Here is a 21,216-nt window from a genome sequence, read left to right as displayed (position 1 = left end):
ACTTAAGCCGTGACTTCTTCAGGCCTCTGTTGTCTCATCTGTGACTTAAGGTACATACACAGGAGATGGCAGGCCTCACACTCAAGTCCACAGCCTCCACATTAAGAATGTCTGTCTACAGCCTGGGCAATACAGTGAGACCCTGTCTTTACAAAAAATGTTAAAAACCAGCTGGACATGGTGGCATGCCCCTGTAGTCCCAGCTACTTGGGAGGCCAATGTGGGAGGATTGATTGAGCCCAGGAGGTGGAGGCTGCAGTGAGCCATAATTGTGCCACTGCACTCTAGCCTGAGCAACAAAGCAAGACCCTGTCTCAAAAAAAAAAAAAAAAAGAAAATCTGTGTAAACAGTAGTGGGTTGACTGTAGGGTCTGTGCCTCTCCTCTCTCTTGCTCCCTAGACCTTCATTCTGTTTCTACGAGGGCTTGTGCAGAACCCCCTCAGGGTCCACTCTGACCAGCACTTGTGCCAAAAGTGAGCCTTCCCTACCATCAAAGAGCCAAAGGGACATACAGCTCTTGACTTTTTCATGTGACTCCCACAGGAAAATAAATAATGAACGAGGAAGAAGAAAGGTAAATTAATCCATTCGATGGAATCACTTTGCAGTTCAAGAAACACATGAGTCCCACAGGAAGGACAGCATGGTGGTGACCAATACCAGCGCTATGGCTGTGACCCTCCGGGATGCTCAGTTTCCTCCTTTGTCAAATGAGAATGATAATAGTGCCTGCTGCAGAGGCTGTGGCGAGGGTTGTGTGAGACATCGCGCACTGCTCTTGCTACAGAACCCGGCACCTGATAAGCTGTCAGGAAGGGACACTGCTCTGATCATTATTCAGGGAGAAAATGATGGACGCGTGAACCATCCAAACTGGAACAGATGCCACGGGGCATCCACGTGTTCCCCCGTCTACACGCGAGGACACCGAAGTACAGAGCGACAAAGTGACCTCCCCAAGGGCACAGGGACAGTGAAGTATTGTAGAGCTGGGCCTCAAACTGGGGTTTCCAGGCATTTTTCCAAACACCACATTGCGGCAGAGATCCTGAGGGTGTTTTTAGGTGGAAGGCCACCACGGGGGTCAGGACAGGTCGGGCTGGGGCTGCAGCGCCTTGGGATGTGCTGGAGAGCCCTTCCTAAAGGGCCCTCAGGCTTGACTCTTGCAACTGCATGGTCTTTTGGAGAAGTTTCCCTGCAGCCCTGTTGTCTGGTGCTTCAAGATACAGTGACGTAAGAGGACAACCTTACGTAGAGAGTTTCTCTCCTGGTAAGGATGGTCTAGGAGCCCACATCCTGGAGCTGGGGACCAAGGATCCTTCTAGCACATGTGTTACCCGTCCCTGTGATAGGCCTCTAAAGACGCCAGCAAGACTGGGGCCAGCAGGCACCAGCAATTGGGTTTGTCGTGGGAATGAATTCTGTGACCAGCTGGAGCCTCGGGTGGAGAGAGGGCCTTGCAGGCTCAACAGCCATTTGTGTCTTCTTCCCCTCCCCGGGTTGCTCTGCTCCTGGCTGTGCCCAGGTCCTGAACAAGTCAGCAAAGCTCAACCGGGGCTAGATACTCCCAGCGGTGGCTGGTGGTCAGGCAGCCAAGAAATGGAAAAGGAAGCCCCTCAACACTGGAAGTTCTATTTTTTTCATATATAAGAAACGACAGCTCAGGGGCTGTGCTCAGGAGGAGAGCGGAGCAGGAATGCTCCTCGGAGCCCCGGACCAAGCCCAAGGCCACAGCGGGGGTCTAAACCCAGCTCTGCCACAGATGAGTCATTAACATCCCTGAGCCTGCACTTCAGCCCTAAAATGGAGGCTACAATCTCTGGCCCTAGTGTGAATGGCTCAGCAAGGAGTAGGGAAATCGTGTGTGTAAAACTTGATGCATCTCGTTTTAACCTCACAAAAACTCCACAAAAGGTAGCCACCATGTGTCTACTTGGGAGTTGGGAACATGAGGCCCGAGGACCAGGCCTGAGTCCTCAGTGGGTTTTGGAGATAGAATTTAAGGTCCTTTCTCCTTGAGACTAAAGCCCACAGCCTTCCCTCCATGCCGTGTGTCTGCCAGGCATGCAAGACAAATGGGAACGTTATGAATACGAGCAGTGCATTGCCCTCCACAGCCTTCCCTCCCCCAAGTGAAGAGTGTCTGTCTATTCTGGATGTAAGCCTTAGGAAGGACGTAGCACGCTCTCACATGCAAAACAACGGAGAGAATGTTGAGTTCAACAAGAAAAATCAAGGTGGGCTCTTGAGACTGGTTAAACAAAAGGTTCCATCTGAAAAGGAAATCATTGCATTACACTGTCTAGAGCTACACTTCCCGGCCTGTGCTTCCTGCTGCACCCTTAGCTGTTAGAAGCTCACGTGCAGGACACAGGTGCACCCATGGCTGTGTGGAGAGTACAACTCGCCCTTGCTCTCCCAATCAAGAAAGGACCTCACAATGCACACGTATGAGCTTGACATTAGTATAAAGGAAACTTTGACATCTATTTTTAAACAGCTGCTAATGTAGCAAGAGTGAATCATTTGATGCCATCTATACTTTATTATTAATGAGAAATAACTAGGATGCCAAAGCAGTCCTATAGAGAAAGGAAGGCCTTTTCAACAAATGATGCTGGAGCAATGGGTTATTCATATAAGGAAAGAAAGAAAAATCTCGACACCCTACTTCACACAAAATTAATTCGAGTCAGCACACAGACCTAAATATAAAAGCCAAAAACTTACTACATAGCTTAAAGAAAAAGACATATGGGACCATCTTTTTGACCTTGGATAGGCAAAGATATTTTAGAAAGGACACAGAAAACATTAATAAAGAAAAAGATGATAAACTGAACTTTTTCCATATTTAAAACTTCTGCTTTCTGAAATATGTTATTGAGAAAATGAATAGGCAAACCACAGATTGGGAAAAAATATTTGTAACACATATATTTGACTTATATCCAGAATATACAAAGAATTCCTACAACTTGATAATAATGTTTTTAAAAACCATTTTGAAAAAATGGGCAGACTTGAAAAAATACTTCACAAAAAGATTGTAGATGACCAGTAAGATGAAAAGATGGTCAACATTATTTGTCAGTGGGGAAATGCATTTATGAAGTTACAGAAGAGATAAAAGTAATCTCCAGTGACAAAAAACAGATCAGAGGTCACTTGGGGCTGGAAAGGAATTTACTGTAAAGGGGAACAAGGGAAATTTTCAGGTGATGGGAAATGTTCTCTCTCTCTCTTTTTTTTTTTTTTTTTTTGGCTAGGCTGCCCAGATTCCCAAATAGCAATTCTCTCTCTCTCTCTCAAACAGGATCTTACTGTGTTGCCCAGGCTGGTCTCAAACTCCTGGCTTCCATCAGTTCTCCCTCAACCTCCCAAAGTGTTGGGATTACAGGCATGAGCTACCACATCTGACCAGAAATGTTCTTGTCTTCATAGGATTGTGGGTTACACAGATGAATGCATTTGTCCAAACTCATCAAACTCTAGACTTTAAGATCTATGCCTTTCGCTGTATGCAAATTATGCCACAATAGAAGAAGAAAATGACTCGCTACATCTCACAACCAAATGAGCAGCGCAGCTCCTAAGTGGAGATGGCAGCTCAGAGCTGAGGGAGCAGATTTCCCAGAAGAGATGGGCAGAGAAGTGGGTCTGAGAGGGCTCTGGGGATTAGGTCAGCCTCGAGCTGATGGAACACCTGGGGCATGGAGCTCTCTCCAGGAGAGTGACAGCTCATGGATGAAGCTGCAGGGTGGAGCTGGAGGCGTCTAGGGTGCAAGCCAGGCCTGCAAAGACAAAGGGAGAGAAACAATGAGGCCATGTGGCCCCAGCTGTCGGTGGTTTCCTCGGAGCATCAGGGGCTGCTGACATTGCCCAGCTGGGCAGCATCCCGGGAACAGATAGGGTGGACTGAACAGCACAGAGAGGCAAGGGAGAGGGTGAGACCCCAGGGCTGAGGGTGGAGCCTCTGGTTTATCCACGCTACTTCTTCTCAAAGTCCCTTGAGCCAGAGCAGCGGGGTGGGCATGAGTACTTCCTCAGTCCATCTCCCACCCAGTGACCACACAGCAAAGCCAGGCCAACTGCCCACGGCTTCCCTCTCCCACCCATGGGAGTCAGACTCCATGAGCCTCTACCCACTGCTCTCAGGCCACCAGCCCCGCCATCTGCCTCGTTCCACTCAGATGGTGTGAGACCAGCACCCGCCCTTGAACCAGGGCCTGACTGCACCCCACACACCCCTCACCCCCTGGGTAACACATCTAACCTGCCAGCTGGGAGGAACCAAAAGCCCTGCTGAGGGTTAGATGCCTCAGGCATCAGGCATGAACTGGAACCTGAGCAGTTCCCAGAGCTCTGGGACTTGGTTTCCCCACTTGGAAAATGAGGGTACTAATCATACTCATGGGATTGTAGTGAGGCTAAAATGAGCTAAGGCAGGGGAGCTCTTAGTTTCTAACAGTACAATGTTACAAGTGAATTAGCATTTTTCTTTTTTATTGTGCTTTATGTTCTAGGGTACATGTGCACCACGTGCAGGTTTGTTACATATGTATACATGTACCATGTTGGTGTGCTGCACCCATTAACTCGTCATTTACATTAGGTATTTCTCCTAATGCTATCCCTCCCCCTCCCCCCACCCCACCACAGGCCCCGGTGTGTGATGTTCACCATCCTGTGCCCAAGTGTTCTCATTGTTCAATTCCCACCTATGAGTGAGAACATGCATGTTTGGTTTTCTGTCCTTGTGATAGTTTGCTCAGAATGATGGTTTCCAGCTTCACCCATGTCACCTCAAAGGACATGAACTCATCCTTTTTTATGGCTGCATAGTATTCCATGGTGTATATGTGCCACATTTTCTTAATCCAGTCTATCATTGATGGACATTTCGGTTGGTTCCAAGTCTTTGCTATTGTGAATAGTGCCACAATAACATATGTGTGCATGTGTCTTTATAGCAGCATGATTTATAATCCTTTGGGTATATACCCAGTAATGGGATGGCTGGGTCATATGGTACATCTAGTTCTAGATCCTTGAGGAATCGCCACACTGTCTACCACAATGGTTGAACTAGTTTACAGTCCCACCAACAGTGTAAAAGCATTTCTATTTCTCCACATCCTCTCCAGCACCTGTTGTTTCCTGACTTTTTAATGATCACCATTCTAACTGGTGTGAGATGGTATCTCATTGTGGTTTTGATTTGCATTTCTCTGATGGCCAGTGATGATGAGCATTTTTTCATGTGTCTGTTGGCTGCATAAATGTCTCCTTTTGAGAAGTGTCTGTTCATATCCTTTGCCCACTTTTTGATGGGGTTGTTTGATTTTTTTCTTGTAAATTTGTTTAAGTTCTTTGTAGGTTCTGGATATTAGCCCTTTGTCAGATGGGTAGATTGCAAAAATTTTCTCCCATTCTGTAGGTTGCCTGTTCATTCTGATGGTAGTTTCTTTTGCTGTGCAGAAGCTCCTTAGTTTAAGTAGATCCCATTTGTCTTGGCTTTTGTTGCCGTTGCTTTTGGTGTTTCAGTCATGAAGTCTTTGCCCATGCCTATGTCCTGAATGGTATTGCCTAAGTTTTCTTCTAGAGTTTTTATGGTTTTAGGTCGAACATTTAAGTCTTTAATCCATAAGTATCCCAGAATTAGACCATGGTGATGGTTGCCCAACTCTGTGAATCTACTAAATGCCACTGAATCACACATTTTAGAAAAGGGAGAATTTTATGGTAGGGGAATTATGCGTAATAAAAAGTTGTTTTAAAAAGTTAAGCATACATTTACCATATGACCCAAAAAAACCCCATTTCTAAAGTATTTCCCAAGAGAAATAAAAGCGTGGGAGTTGATTGAATTGGGACAAAGGTGGAAGCAGGCGGAAGTGATGGACCTCCCCTGAGGTCTCCCTGGCAACTCAGCCTGTGTCTTTGCTAGGGATTTGGCTATAGATAATTCAGATGGCAGCTCCCAGCCTGGGGCTTGGAGCAGATTTGACTATGCACTTGTAATAGGGATACCGTTTTCTGTTGCCTGTTAAACTGCAGTATTCTGCTTGCTTCCTTCCTTCTAGCACTTGACCCTTGCAGTCCTCCACTCTCCTCTGGGGCAGGAGGGGCCTGACTCCTTGGGAAGTTTTCATGGGCTAGCTCCTTGCTATTTAAGTGTGGTTCACTGACCAGCAGCCTGAGCATCACTTGGGCGCTTGTTAGAAATGCAGAGTCTTGGGCCCCTCCCCAGACCAGCCGAGTCTGAATCTGCCTTTAACAAGGCCCCAGGCAACCCATGCGCTCAGGGGAGCTGGAGCACTGTGCTCTTTTCAGAGCATGCAAGGCTGAGCTGCTCACCATTGAGGCTTAACCAGTAGACCACACAAGGAAGGAGGAAGGAAATTTCACCCTCAGATCCTCGAGAGCTCCGGATATGGGTTGAACTGTGTGTCTTCCAAAAGACAAAGGTTGAAGTCCTGACCCTGAGCACCTCAGAGTGTGACTCTGTTTGGAGGTAGGGTCTTTGCAGATGTCATTAGCGAAGGTGAGGTCATACTGGAGTAGGCTGGGCCCTGATCCAATGTGACTGGTGTCCTCATTAGAAGACGATCACATGAAGACAGAGACACGTGGAGAACGCCATGTGACAATGGAGGCAGAGATCGGAGTGGAGCATCTATAAGCCAAGGAACGTAAATATTGCCAGCAAGCTCTCAGAAGCTGGAAGAAATAAGGAAGGCTCCTCTCCTACAGGTTTCAGAGGGAAACGTGGTCCTGCTGACACCTCGATTTCAGACCTCGGGCCTCCAGAACTGTGAGACCAGACATTGCTATGGTTTGAAGCCACGTAGCTCGAGGTGCTTTGTTATGGCAGCTATAGGAATCTAATACAGTGCCCGAGATAGGCGGACTGTGCCCCTCTCCAGATGACGCCCCCCATGCCTGCCTGTGACAGTGGCCACAGCTAGTAAACTGGGGGCTCATGGTGTCTTTAGGCTGAAGGGGGCCTTCACGTTTAGTGTCCCCAGGAGATGCTCAGCCTTCATGTGACCCAGATGCCCCGACATGTTCTGGCAGCCGCTGGAGAGGCAGCTGAGCTGAGAGCCTGTGAGCTGGCCCCTAATCCATGGCCGAGACTCAGAGGGGTGGCCCAGCCTGCCGGCTCCCAGTTCAGGCCAATTCAGCTGAGGAGGGCCTGTCCATGCGCAGAGGGTCCAGACCACATGCTCTGCCAGCCCATGACCTTGGCACTGGAGGGCACAAGAGACAGAAGGGCAGTGACAGCTGGAACGAGAGGAAGAGCAGATCTCAAATGCTCCCAGGCACTGGACCCTCGCAGGCAAGAATGTCTTCTGGATTCCCTAAGAATTTGCTACTCAGTGGGGAGGAGGAGGAGCACGGAAGTGGCCACCGTTGGCTGCTGTGCCCAGCAGGTCCACATTCCCTGCTCTGATGAGGCAGCTACATGTGAGAGGATTTCATGGTGCCCCTTAAGCCAGTCACAGGTCATCGGGACCCAGGCAAAGGAAATCCTGATGATCCCAAAGGAAGCCTGGATACGAGTAACATCTTCAATGCCTTCCTCTCCCATTTCCCCACCCTGCAAAGCACTGGCATTGGGCAGTGCAAGGGAACTTTCTCCTTCCCTCTCTCCCTTCCTTCCTCCTATCCTTCCTCTCACTCCTTTCCTCCCCGGCTCCCTCCCCTATGCACCTGTCTCCTGCCCAGCCCACCTGGAGAAGGCTGCTCTGGGATTAATTCAGACCTAGATGATGGGAGTGAAGCAGCACCCCCGTCAGAGGGAAGCACTTTGGGCCCAGCCACCTGTTTCCCCCGTTTGATGAGGGAAACAATGCCTGGCAAAGCACCGCTCCCTGGCCAGGGCAGCAGGCCAACCTGCTGTCGCTGTGCCTTAATCACCCCCACGCCCAGGTGGCACCGTCTGCAGGGCCTTTTAATAGCACAGGGACAACGAGCTCACAGAGCTTCTCTGTCCCCTACAGACAGGCACCACAGAACCCTGGGAGAGAGAAAGTTAAACAAGCCCAGCCTCCCTGCCTCACACCTCGGGGCTGACTGGCTCTGACGTGGTTTGGCTGTGCTGTTCCAGCCTGGGACAGAGCACCCCGCTGCCTGGCCTTTTCCGTGCCTGCATCCCCAGCAGGCTCTAACTGGGATTTGCTGGGGACTCACTCCAGGCCAGAAGAGGGCCTGTGAGCTCTGGTAGTTCATGCTGTATGTGGGCAACAGACCTGAGAAACACTGTTTCATAGGGTTGCCTCAAGCACATTTCAGGATGAAAACAGGAAGTCTAGCAAAGTAGTGAAGAGTTAGGACTTTGGAGTCGGGCAGTTCAAGTTCAAATACAGTGTCCTTGAGCACCCACTAAGCTCCCTGAGCCACATCTGCAGGCTGGGACACTGGGCTGATGTAAGAGTTAAATGGCACAGTGTGTGCAAAAGCTGCTAGCATCAGGCCCGAGAAGTCGACTGTGAAAGGAAGATGGAAGGGGTTTGAGGTCTGGGAAGTGTCTGGAAAACGTCGCATCGCAGAAGGCCTGTGGTGGTAGGATATGCGTATTGGTTTTGGTCCAGGTTCCTGGCTCCCAATGCCCACATTCCTTGTTAGAATGCTGGGGTGCTTTAGGACTCAGGAAACAGAATCTCTCTTTCTGACCTTCTCCTGTTTTCTCTCACTTGCCCATGGCGGGATGCTAATCTGTTTGTGGATCAAAAAGCCCTCATTCCACAGAAGGTCCTGCCCCATACCCTAGAGGAAGGAATGCCGCTTACAGAGGCCAAGAAAAGTCTGAGCAGGTCGGCCTTGCTGGGTTTAAATCACACGCTTTCTGTCCAGTCACATTTCCACGTGGTTGTCAAGCATGCCCGTGCATCGGAGCCTCCATAAAAACCCACGAGGACGGGGTCCGGGAGCTTCCGGATACCTGAACCCATGGAGGCTCCTGGAGGGTGGCGCGCCCAGGGAGGGCACCGAAGCTCTGGGCACCGCATCCTGTGCATCTCTTTATCTGTATCCTTTGCGACATTCTTTAAAATAAACTGGTAAATGTGTTTCCCTGAGTTCTGTGAGTCGCTCCAGCAAGTTAATCAAACACAAAGTGGGAGTTGTAGGAACCCCAACTTGAAGCCAATGGGTGGGAGGCTCTGGAGGCCTGGCCCCACGACTGGTGTCTGAGGACTGAGGGCCACTCTTCCAGACTGAGCCCTCCCGCTGTGGGATCTGACGCTATCTCTGGGTAGATATTAAATAACCCCATCAAGCAGTAAATCTCAGGTCTGATGCCCACGCAGGGCGTGAACTGCAAGAGTTGACAGACCATTGTCTTTGACTGATGAATGCCTGTTTGTGGGTTCATCAGTCAAGACATTGGTATTCACGACATGCAAGGCTGCCCTCCAGAGCTGGCACTTCACGGAGCTGTTTACTCACTGCTGGGTACCGTTCCTCTGAACGTTCTGAGGCTCTTTACAAACGTTAATTTATTTATGTCCGTAGCTCACGGTTAAGTAGGCGGTAAATGTTCTTTCAGGTGATGAGTGTATTCAGCACCCAGAGAGGTGGAGGGGCGGGTTCAAAATCACACAGAAGCCCACTGGGGCTGACTGTATTTGTCATCAGGACCAGTATGTATCGCCAGGAGTTAAAATGTCACTTTGTCACTCTTTCAAACTAAATGTCAAGAAAGCAATTAGGGATGACCCAAAGGCTTGGAGGCCGGGAACTGCCTGGCCATCCGGGAGGCCGCAGATGGCTCCCCGTGGCTGGTGCAGGCTTTAGGAAGGATGGTGAGAGGTGTGCTGGGAGGGCAGGTGTCACGGCTGCTTCATGGCTTACCTTACTTGCTTACCTTATACGAAGTAAGTTGTGATGTGACCACACCACTGTTAGCAAAGACAACACAAAGATATCAGGGTTCTGTGATGCTGGACAGGGAAGTAGGTGGTGAATGCTCAGAGGCCCAGCCTGAGGTTCAGAGCCCGGCTGGGGACCCTGTGGGAGACAGCCTGGGGACAGAGAGGTGTTGATCCAGAGGACAGACCTCCGGAGACAGAAAGGGCCTGGCAATGGCCTGGTGGGATGTGGGTGAGGGAAGAGGTGAGGGGTGAAGGAAAGTGACCATCTGCAAGCCAGAGGATACAGCAGGAGAAGGGGTCTGGAGAGAGAGACTGGGGTTTGTGCAGGACCTCCCATCTCTGGTCACTGCTGTGTCCTGCGGGCAGCTCAGCTTCTGGCTTCCCTGGGAATCCGCCCCACAGCCACCTAGAAAAAACGAATTATCCCCCCTCTTCATCGCTGCCTCACTTCATAGGTGGGTTAGAATCACAGGACACCACAGCTGGAAGGAAGCTTAGCAGCAGTAAGTCAGCCCCTCTGTGGCAGAGAAGGGGACACCCACGGTCACTTGCACAAGGTCTGAGCTGTCGTTGGCAGAATCAAGACTCTCAGGCCCAGAGCCCCAGGAGACAGCCAAGGACGTGTTCTCAATGCTTTGATGACTTTCTTGTCACCAAGACACTCATGTCTGATTTCTCTCCCCGTGGACCCCATGTTTTAAAAGATTTTCATTCACCAAACAACTTCATTTATTAAGTAATAATTTATTCATTTTCCAATTTTTAAAATTAATCAAAGATATACATAACTGCCAGCTAGAGAGCCAGAGTCTGATCAGCAGGCAGTAACTCTTATTACCACCATGGGTTGATTTAATTTCTGCCAAAAGCAAAGAAACTTGACATTTTAGGTAGCTTGAACAGCTTCATCGTGCGAAAGTGGGAGGTTTTCCATTACACTTAGTGAAATATTCAAAATAGCTCCCAGACCCTGGTCAATAATTCATGGCACCCTTGGCCTCCAGGGACCCCCGTTGGGAACCACCGCACCATATTATTTATGCAGGAGGTAAGACGCAAAGGGAATCTCACTGTCCTAGAGTCTCAGCAGCAAACTGTTAAGGGATTTGTAGCCTGGATCCAGTCAGGAGCCTTGGACAAACCACTCAGTCTTTCCCTGAGCCTCAGGTTTCCCATCAGTAAGGTGGGAATAAGGTATCAGTCAGGGTTCCTAGTTGCAAACAACAGAAACAAACTCTGATTGTATTAAGGAGAAAATAATGTATTAAAAGGATACTGGGGAAAATAGCTTGGCAGTTCCTCCGCAAGTTAAACATAGAATCACTACATGACCCAGCAATTCCATTCCTAGGTCTATACCCGAAAGAATGGAAAATAGGTCTCCAAACAAAAACTAGTACATGAATATTCATAGCAGCTCTATTCACAATCACCAAAAGCTGGACACAACCCACTGTCCATCAACAAATGAATGGGTAAACAAAATGTAATATATCCATGCAATGGGATATTGTTTGACTGTAGAAAGGACTGAAGCTCTGACACATGCTACAACATGCATGGGGCTTGAAAACACTCAAGGAAAGAAGTCAGACCACGTAATTCCATTCATATCAAACATCCAGAAAAAGCAAATCCATGGAGACAGAATGCACTAGTGGTTGCAAGGGACCGAGTGGGGAAGGGAGGAAGGAAAGCGGCTGCTTCGTGGATACGGGGTTTCCATTTGGGTGATGAAGTCCTGAACTAGATACTAGTGATGACTGCACAACACTGAGAAAGTATTTAATGTCACTGGATTGTACACATGATGTCTGGCAAGTCGCAGAGCGGCTAGCTGTGTGGGAACCATGCCCGTGACCGCTCCTCAGGGACGCTGCTTCTGCAGCCACTGAGGGTCCCAGTTGCTGGGTGCTGCACCTGCACTGCTGACCCAGGGTCTCCAGGGCCTGCAGCTGTGCTAGCTGCCCGAGAGAGGGCCTTGGGGATCCCTGGGACTCTGGGCAAACACATCTGATTGGCTGCCTCACATCCCACCTTACACTGCAAGGAAGGCTGAGGAAGCAAGTCCCTGGCATTTTGTCTTCTGCTGTGGGAGTCAGTCCCTGCCTCCTGCTGAGACACAGGAGGAGGGATTCTCCCAAACACAGGAAGGTGGCAGAGAGGCGCTTCAGGACCACCAGCATGTGCAGAGCTAATGCCTGCTTCAAAGACAGAAGAGAACCTGTCTGAGGAGTGTGGTGCGTGGGGGATGTGCAGGAAATGCTAAGACGGGCAGATCGCGAAGTCAACATTGCTCTCTAAAGCGTTCTTCATGGTTGGCAACTTTCTCTCCCCTCTTCAGCCTCCGCTGAACGCCCCGCACCACTGCCACCGCAGAAAAACTCATTATTCAGAGACAATTACTCTCTCACCTTTCCTATCTCGATGTTTCTAAACGTTCAACAAGATGATAATCGCAGCTGGTCCTTTGTCTAGCGGACACTAATCCTTGCCTCTGGGCTCTGTGATGTGTTTTGCAGTTTAGCACAAGGACCTTGCTGCTGTCCACTTAGAAACCCAATAATGGTGAGGTGGTGCTCAGGAGCGGGCTGGCGCTGTGGGGACCTGGTCTGCCCTCTGCGCTAGGTGACAAAGCCCCTGTCTGCTGTTTGGCCACCATCCCCATGGTACCATTCACGGCCCCTCCCAGCTGGGTGTGAGGGTGGAGCACTTTGGAAGCTCTTACCTCTAATCTCCTATACAGACAATTCCAGAAGTAAATAGAAGCAAAACAGGATGCCAGTTAGATATTCTTTTGTTTTTTTTAAGGGTAAATTTTGATATAATTTTAAAATTTCAGAGAAGTTGCAAATATAGTACAAAGAGCTCCCATATACTATTTACCCAGGTTCAACAATTGTTTAACATTTTATGCTGTTTGCTTTTTCACTCCTCTCTCTCCGTCCTCCTCCCTTCTCTCTCCCTCTCCCCCCGCCCCCCACAGACTGTGCCGTTTTACCTCTAAATGCTCCAGTGTGTATTTTCCAGAAACAAAGACCATCTTGGACATGACCACAGTGTAATTACCAAAATCCGGAGACTTAACACCGATACGATATTATTACCTGAATCCTCAGCCCATAATCAAAGCTCATCAATTGCCCAGTAATGCCCACTGTAGCTTTTTGGAGATTTTCAAGATGTCGATTTCTAGTTTAATTTCACTGTAGTCAGAGAACATGCTCCCCAAAATGTCAACCTTTTGAGATTTACTACATCGTATTTTCTGGTTCCTCCCTTGTCTCCTCAGCACTCCAGCTGGCTCCTTCTGAAAGTTTCCCTGGACTCTGTCCCACTCAGGCAGCTGAGAGGTCAGTTGAAGACCTGGGGGAATTTATACACAGGTTTTAAGAGCTCCCCCCTTGCTCCTTTCTTTTTTTAGGCCTTTTCATTTTTATTACTCAAAAAAGTTTCATTTTTTATTTAGCTTTCTGACTCTGCGCTTGTGCCTTCAACACTTTCACAAGAATGTTCTGCTCCTCGATACGGGAGGCACACTTGGTCCTGTCACGATCACATCTAGCACACATGGAGCCACCACAGGCCCTGCTGACATGTTTCTTCGCTTTGGACCATCTCATAAGAACTTCAGGTCTTACCGCACGAACCCCTCGAAGTCTGCCTGGGCACATGCCACCTGCAGATGTTGGTGCTTTCCCAACCTTCTTGGTATAAAGGTAAACAATTCCATTACCAGGGGTTCAGGGCAGCCTAGTTTTGTTAAAGGCTGTATTTTAGGAAAGCCTACGACAGTATGTCAAACGCCGGACCGTTCTAAGTGCCTGCAGACAACAACATATCCGGAAGCGCTCACTTGCTCCTTTTGACCTGCTCCTTTCCCTCCTCGTTTTCCAGCCTTTTAGGAATCCCTTCTCTTCTGCTGAGCCCTCAAGGCAGTGAGAGAGGCTCTACTTTCTACATCAGCCCCAGTGGAAAGCCAGGCAAATCCTCATCCCTTACAGATGGACACTCTTCCCGTTTCTGCCTGTTCTTATCCACTTTCCAATAGTTCTTTAAGAAACTTTAAATAGTTTCTTAACTATTTGAAGAACTATTTAACTGGAGAACTATTTGCCTTCAGATAGTTATTTAAGAAAACATTTTTTTGGTCCAGAGTTGATACATCAACACGCGCACACACACACACACACACACACACACACACACACGTGCACAGACACATATAATTAGGAATGCATCTTGTGTCTCATTCCATAATATGTTGCTATCACTCAAAATAGTACAAACGCGACCCTAATATGACAACTTTTAATTTTGGTTGGATTCACCAGATTCAATTGTTTATTTATCTGATTTCATTATTTCATGATCTCTCCGTAACATTTCATGAAAAGGTCTTTTGGGGACTTAATGTAAGTGACAACAGAATTCAGTGTGATGAAACCAAACATATATGAAATGCACTAGAAGCCATATGCTGAAACCTATGAATATGTCAACCAGCAATTCACTGGCGCATAAATGTGCAAATGAGGAAACGTTGTTCAAACACTTCAGCTTGTATTTTACAAAACAGTGTTTAAATATTTGACATAGTTTAGTAATATTTTAGAAAAATGGCCTACCTAGTCTGGATGATGTATGCATTTGCTGGGGTTCCTGTAAGGAAGCTACACACACTGGGGGAATGAACAGCAGAAGGTTATTGCTGCATCGTCCCGGAGCCTGGAAGTCCAGGATCAAAGTGTCAGGTTTGGATTCTCCTGCAGCCTCTCTCCTTGGCTTGCAGACTTCCCTCTCTACATGTCTGTATCCTAACTGCCTCTTTTTAAAATGTTTATTTTAAGTTCCTGGGTACAAATGCAGGTTTGCCACATAGGTAAACTGGTATCATGGGGGTTTGTCGTACAGATTATTTCATCACCCAGGTATATTAAGCCTAGTGCCCATTCGTTATGTTTCCTGATCCTCTCCCTCCTCCTACCCTCCACTCTCTGATAGGCCCCAGTGTGCATTATTCCCCTCTATGTATCCATGTGTTCTCATCATTTAGCTCCCACTTACAAGTGAGAACATGTGATATTTGGTTTTCTGTTCCTGTGTTAGTTCACTTAGAATAATGGCCTCCAGCTCCATCCATGTTCCTGCAAAGGACATGATCTTGTTCTTTTTATGGCTGCATAGTATTCCATGGTGTATTTGCACCACATTTTCTTTATCCAGTCTACCATTAATGAGCATTTAGGTTGATTCCATGTCTTTGCTATTGTGAATAGTGCTACAATGAATATACACATGCACACAAACGATTTTAGATTAGGACAGATCCTCACGGCCTCATTTTCACTTAACCACCCCCGTAAAGACTTCAGAAGATCAGGACTGCAGCAGTGAATTTTGGGGGACACAAACCAACCCATCACAGATGGCCAGCCTCTCCCCCTGCCTGTCTTTGGTATATTAACTCACATTTTACCTAAGAGTGGAGTGGACTCTATCTTAGGAAGAGTGGAAGCTGTGCCCTGGAGAGCCAAACTCTGACCAAAAAACCCATTTGGAGGTGCTGGCGATTCTAGGGGTGCGCCTCACACCCTGTGTCCCGGTGACTCCTTTGCCCCAGGAGTCAAAGGTGCAGGATGAAGTCTTGCGTGCTTCCATGGACTATCTCTTGGGACCGGCTCATTCTTAATCTGACCAGCATCTGCTTTACATTTTTTTCCTACTTAAAAATATTCCTACTTAAAAAATATTATTACTGTCAGGTGCAGTGGCTCACGCCTGTAATCCCAGCACTTTGGGAGGCTGAGGTGGGCAGATCACTTGAGGTCAGGTGTTTGAGACCAGCCTGGCCAACACAGAGAAACCCCATCTCTACTAGAACTACAAAAATTAGCTGGATGTGGTGGCAGGTGCCTGCAATCCCGGCTACTCAAGTTGCAGTAAACCAAGATCATGCCATTGCACTCCAGCCTGGGCGACAGAGGAAGGCTCTGTGTCAAAACAAAACAAACAAACAAAAAAAAAAGTTAGTAATCATGGACATGGTAACCAATCAAATGCCACAAAAGAACTTATAATGAAAAGACCCCATATTCCATCATTAAAAAATTACATAGTGGGGTGTATTTCATGTGGCATTCATTTGAATGAACTCTCTTTTTTCCCAGCTTTATTGAAGTGTAATTGACAAAAAATGTTTACATTTATGACAAGCAACATGATGTTTTGATATACATATCCATTGTGAAATAATTACCACAATCAAGCCAATTAACACATCTACCATCTCACATACCTGTCATGTTTTGTGGGAGGAACAGTTCAGATTTACTCTCTTAGCATTTTTTTTTTTTTGAGACGTTGTCTCACTCTGTCGCCCAGGCTGGAGTGTAGTGGCACGATCTCGGCTCACTGCAAGCTCCACCTCCCGGGTTCAAGTGATTCTCCTGCCTCAGCCTCCCGAGTAGCTGGGACTACAGGCGTCCGCCACCACGCCTGGCTAATTTTTTTGTGTTTTTAGTAGAGACGGGGTTTCACCGTGTTCGCCAGGATGGTCTCGATCTCTTGACCTCGTGATCCACCTGCCTCCACCTCCCAAAGTGCTGGGATTACAGGCGTGAGCCACTGCACCTGGCCTCTCTTAGCAATTTTTAAGAACACAATACATTGTTATTAACTATACCCACCATGATGTACAATAGGTCTCCAGAGCTCATTCCTCCTGTCTAACTGAAACTTCATACCCTTTGATGAGCATTTCCCCATTCTTCTCACCCCAGGGCACTGGTAACCACTATCCTACTCTCTGCCTCTATAAAGTTCAACTTTTTTACACTCCACATATAAGTGAGATCATGCAGTATTTGTCTTTCTGAGTCTAGCTTATTTCACTTAGCATAATGTCCTCCAGGTTCATTCATGTTGTTGGAAATGTTTTTTTTAAGGCTGAGTAGTATTCTGTTGTGTTAGTGAGGATGTGGAGTATATATATCACATGTGTGCATATACCACATTTTCCTTATTCATTCATCCATCAGTGGACACTTAGAGGTTGATGGCATGTCTTGGCTACTGTGAATAATAATGCAACAAACGTGGACGTGCAGATATTTCTTCTAGATACTGATTTCATTCCTCTGGATATATCCCCAGTAGTGGGATTGCTGGATCACATGGTAGCTCTATTTTTACTTTTTTGAGGAACCTCTAAATTGTTTTCCATAATGGCTGGTCTAACTCACATTCCCACCAACAGTACAAGGGTCCCTCTTTCTCTGCATCCTCACCGACACCGGCCTTTGGTCTTTTTGATAATAGCCTTTCTCAAGGCGTTAGGTGATATCTCATTTTAATTTGTAGTTCCCCAATGATTAGTGATGTTGAGCATTTTTTCACAAACCTGTTGGTCATTTATATGTTTCATTTGAGAAATGTCCACTTAGGTTACTTGTCCATTTTTGATGAAGTTATTTGCTTTCTCGCTGTTGAGTTGTTTGAGTTTCCTATATATTTTGGACATTAACCTCATATAGGATATATGGTTTGCACATATCTCATTCCATTTGACAGGCTGTCTCTCCACTCTTTGTTTCTTTTGCTGTGCAGAAGCTTTTTAGTTTGGTGCAATCCCACCTGTTTGCTTTTGTTGCCTGTGCTTTTGGGATCATGTCTAAAAATCATTGTCAAGGCTAATACCAATAAGCTTTTTCCCTGTGTTTTCTCAAAATGGATTAAAGACTTAAACATAAAACCTGAAACTGTAAAGCCACATTCCATCATTTTAAGCAGTCCCTGGCAAACACTTACAACTCAGTTGCCCTGCTTGTCGCTCTCATGCTTGCCTAGAAAAACCCCTCCCCTGTTGTCTGCATCTCTGCACCCACCTACACGTGTGAACCCAAACAGCCTGGAGAAAAAGCCCAGCCAATGCCAATGGGTGGCACTCTGCATTGCTGACTGAACCTCAGTGGCCCCTAATTATTTCCAGCCAATTCCACTGCAGTTTTTAAATCAGCAGGCGCCTCCTTTTCCTGGATATCAGCTCATACTCTTCTGTCCTGGAGCCTCCAATATTCCTTCCTCCTGCTCTCACTCGAGGGGAGCTGGCTCCCATTCCCAACTTTCCTGGGAAATGGAAGCCGTCAGAAGAGAGTGCCTTTATGCTCCCGTACCTCATCTCCCGTTTCCTACACAAGTCACTGGGTGTCTACCAGAGCTTGTGTCCCCCTTCGTCTATTCCAGGATTTCACTCAGCCCTCGTTCCCTTTGATATGTCCACACTTTGAAACTGCTCAGCCTAAAGAGGGTGAGGCTGTGCTTTGATGCAATGAGAATTTCTTGAGCAGCCTCCTCCCGCCTCCTGTGGGTCTGCAAGGGAAGCCTGAGCAGGAAACCCCAGGCACCAGAGGGACATACAGCAGCCACTTTCAGTAAAATGCCATTACCTGATGGCTTAATTACAAGCTGAAATGAAAAAAAAAAATAAATAAACAAATAAAACCCTAACTCCTTTTTTATGCTTAATTTCATTCCTAGTGACCTTCTTTGATGGAAATAGAGAAATTCTGTTGTTGTATTGAAGAAGTATTAAAATTTTCCAAATGTGCATTTCAGCTTCTCAGAACTCATGGTTGCCATGGGCTCTGGTGCAAACTTATCTGCCCATGGCCCACACAATGTCCAATGTCATGTCATGGGACCCCGCCACTTTGTGACATAAAATGTAAGAACACGTAATGCTACTGGCTGGGTGTGATGGCTCACGCCTGTAATCCCAGCACTTTGGGAGGCCGAGGTGGGCGAATCACAAGGTCAGGAGATAGAGATCATCCTGGCTAACACAATGAAACCCTGTCTCTACTACAAATACAAAAAAATTAGCCAAATGTGGTGGTGGGCGCCTGTCATCCCAGCTACTCGCGAGGCTGAGGCAGGAGAATTGCTTGAACCCCGGGAGGCAGACATTGCAGTGAGCCGAGATCGCGCCATTGGACTCCAGCCTGGGTGACAGAGCGACTCTCCGTCAAAACAAACAAACAGCAAACAAACAAAAAACACTTAATGCTACTTTGAGGCCAACATAAACAATATGTGTTTCCCTGCCTCAAGCCAGCCTACGTTTGGCTGTGCCAAGGTAGAGGGCAGGAGCTTGTCTGGAGTGGGCAGTACTGGGGGCCCCATCAGGAAACCCACCCCCTGGTCTGCAGGGGACTGTTCTGTGACTGAAGAGCTTACAGGAAAGGTCAATGTCGACTCATGGTTAACTCAGGTCATGCAGTGTGTTTTGACTGAGAGTTTGCCACATGTTGGGTGCAGTCCTAGGCAAGTGAAGGTGGCGTCACTGTCAACAAGGATGTCACAGCCCTGCCCTCATGTTGCTCGCATGCCAGTGGGAGGGAAACATGAAGACAGATAAGCAGGCAAATAACTATGTGCAATTGTAGTGGGGGCTGTGAAGAAAATGAGCATAGGCCTGAACCAGAGTGACAGGGGTTGCATTTTAGGGGTATTGTTCAGAAGAGTGTCTCAGAAGGTTAACATTGAAACTGAGACCCAGAGGATGAGAAGGAGCCACTTGAGGGGAAGACATCATCCTGGCCAAGGGCAGACCCAGAACAAAGAGCCGAGATGAGGCAGAGATGGTTGATTATGAAACAGAAGACCCATCAGTGTGGCCCCTGGAGCAGAGGGACGAGGGAGAGGCAATGCAATGAGGCTGGGGAGAAGGGCCTTGCAGTCAGGTGAGGAGTCTGGATTTCAATCTCAGAGAAACGGGAAGCCCTTGGAAGGTTTGACAAAGAGCGAGCCATTGTTTGATTTGTCACCTAAGCAGTTCAGTCTTACTGCTTTGTGTGAATGGATTCAAGGGGGGAAAAGTGGATGTGGGAGACCAGCTGGAGGAGGCTGTAGTCATGGGGGATGGAGGTCAGGGTGACTGGGACTAGGGAGGGAGAAGTGGACAGAGTTGAGATGGGTTGATTGGATGCAAAGAATAAGGGAGGGGTGGGTGGCATCAAGTATGACACCTGTGTTTTAGGGCCCATGCATCTGGGTGTCCGGCAGAAAAAGGTGGAGGTGCATGAGTTTTGGGGGTGGGTGTGGAGGTGATGTGAAAGAAAAATTACACCAGACAGAGTTTAACAGGCCAGGAAGACTTTTTTCTAGACTATTGCAATAGGGAAGGAGACTGAACTCAAATCCTAATGCAACAGGGGCAGCCATGGATTTATGGCCAACAGGGTGAGGGGTCACTGGGCAGAAAGTTACCAAAAGGAACTTGGTTAGGTATCAAGAGTGGGCAGATTCTCACCAACCTGGGCTTGGCATGCTGAGGATGAGGCCTAATCTAGAAGACAGCTGAGCAGGGCCTGACTCAGGTTTGGCCAAGGAGGGTGTATTAGTTTGTTTTCGTGCTGCTGATAAAGACATATCCAAGACTGGGAAGAAAAAGAGTTTTAACTGGACTTACAGTTCCACATGGCTAGGGAGGCCTCAGAATCATGGCAGTAGGTGAAAGGTGCTTCTTACATGGCAGCAGCAAGAGAAAATCAGGAAGAAGCAAAAGCAGAAACCCTTGATAAACCCATCAGATTTGTGAGACTTATTTACCATCAGGAGAATAGCATGGGAAAGACCAGCCCCCATGATTTAATTACCTCCCCCTGGACCCCTCAATTCTGGAAGATACAATTCAAGTTGAGGATTTGGGTGGAGACACAGCCAAACCATATCATTCTACCCCTGGCCTCTCCAAATCTCATGTCCTCACATTTCAAAACCAATCATGCCTTCCCATTAGTCACCCAAAGTCTTAATTTATTTCAGCATTAACCCAAAAGTCCACAGTCCAAAGTCTCATCTGAGACAAGTCAAGTCTCTTCCACCTATGAGCCTTTAAAATCAAAAGCAAGCTAGTTACTTCCTAGATACAATGTGGGCACGGTTAATTGGTAAATACAACCATTCCAAATGGGAGAAATTGGCCAAAGCAAAGTGGTTACAGGCCCTATGCAAGTTCAAAATCCAGCGGGGCAGTCAAATTTTAAAGTTCCAAAATGATCTCCTTTGACTTCAGGTCTCACATCCAGGTCACGCTGATGCAATAGGTGGGTTCCCATGGTCTTGGACAGCTCCGCCCCTGTGGCTTTGTAAGGTATAGCCTCTCTCCTGGCTGCTTTCATAGGCTGGCATTGAGTGTCTGCAGCTTCTCCAGGCAAATGGTGCAAGCTGTTGGTGGATCTACCATTCTGGGATCTGGAAGATGGTGTCCCTTTTCATTCATCTCCACTAGGCATGCCCCAGTAGGGACTCCGTGTGGGGGTTCCAACCCCACAT

The 21,216-nt window shown here is 47.6% G+C and overlaps 1 pseudogene; it reads right to left on the bottom strand.

Annotated features, from left to right (window-relative positions):
- Window positions 1–13,340: 13,340 nt before the first annotated feature.
- Window positions 13,341–18,058, bottom strand: LOC135970486 (large ribosomal subunit protein eL34-like; annotated as a pseudogene).
- Window positions 18,059–21,216: the final 3,158 nt, after the last annotated feature.

Source organism: Macaca fascicularis, chromosome 4 (assembly GCF_037993035.2).
Source record: "Macaca fascicularis isolate 582-1 chromosome 4, T2T-MFA8v1.1".
Classification (NCBI taxonomy): Eukaryota; Metazoa; Chordata; class Mammalia; order Primates; family Cercopithecidae; genus Macaca; species Macaca fascicularis.
Note: the sequence above shows the minus strand (reverse complement) of the source record. Positions and strands in the feature narration are given on the sequence as shown.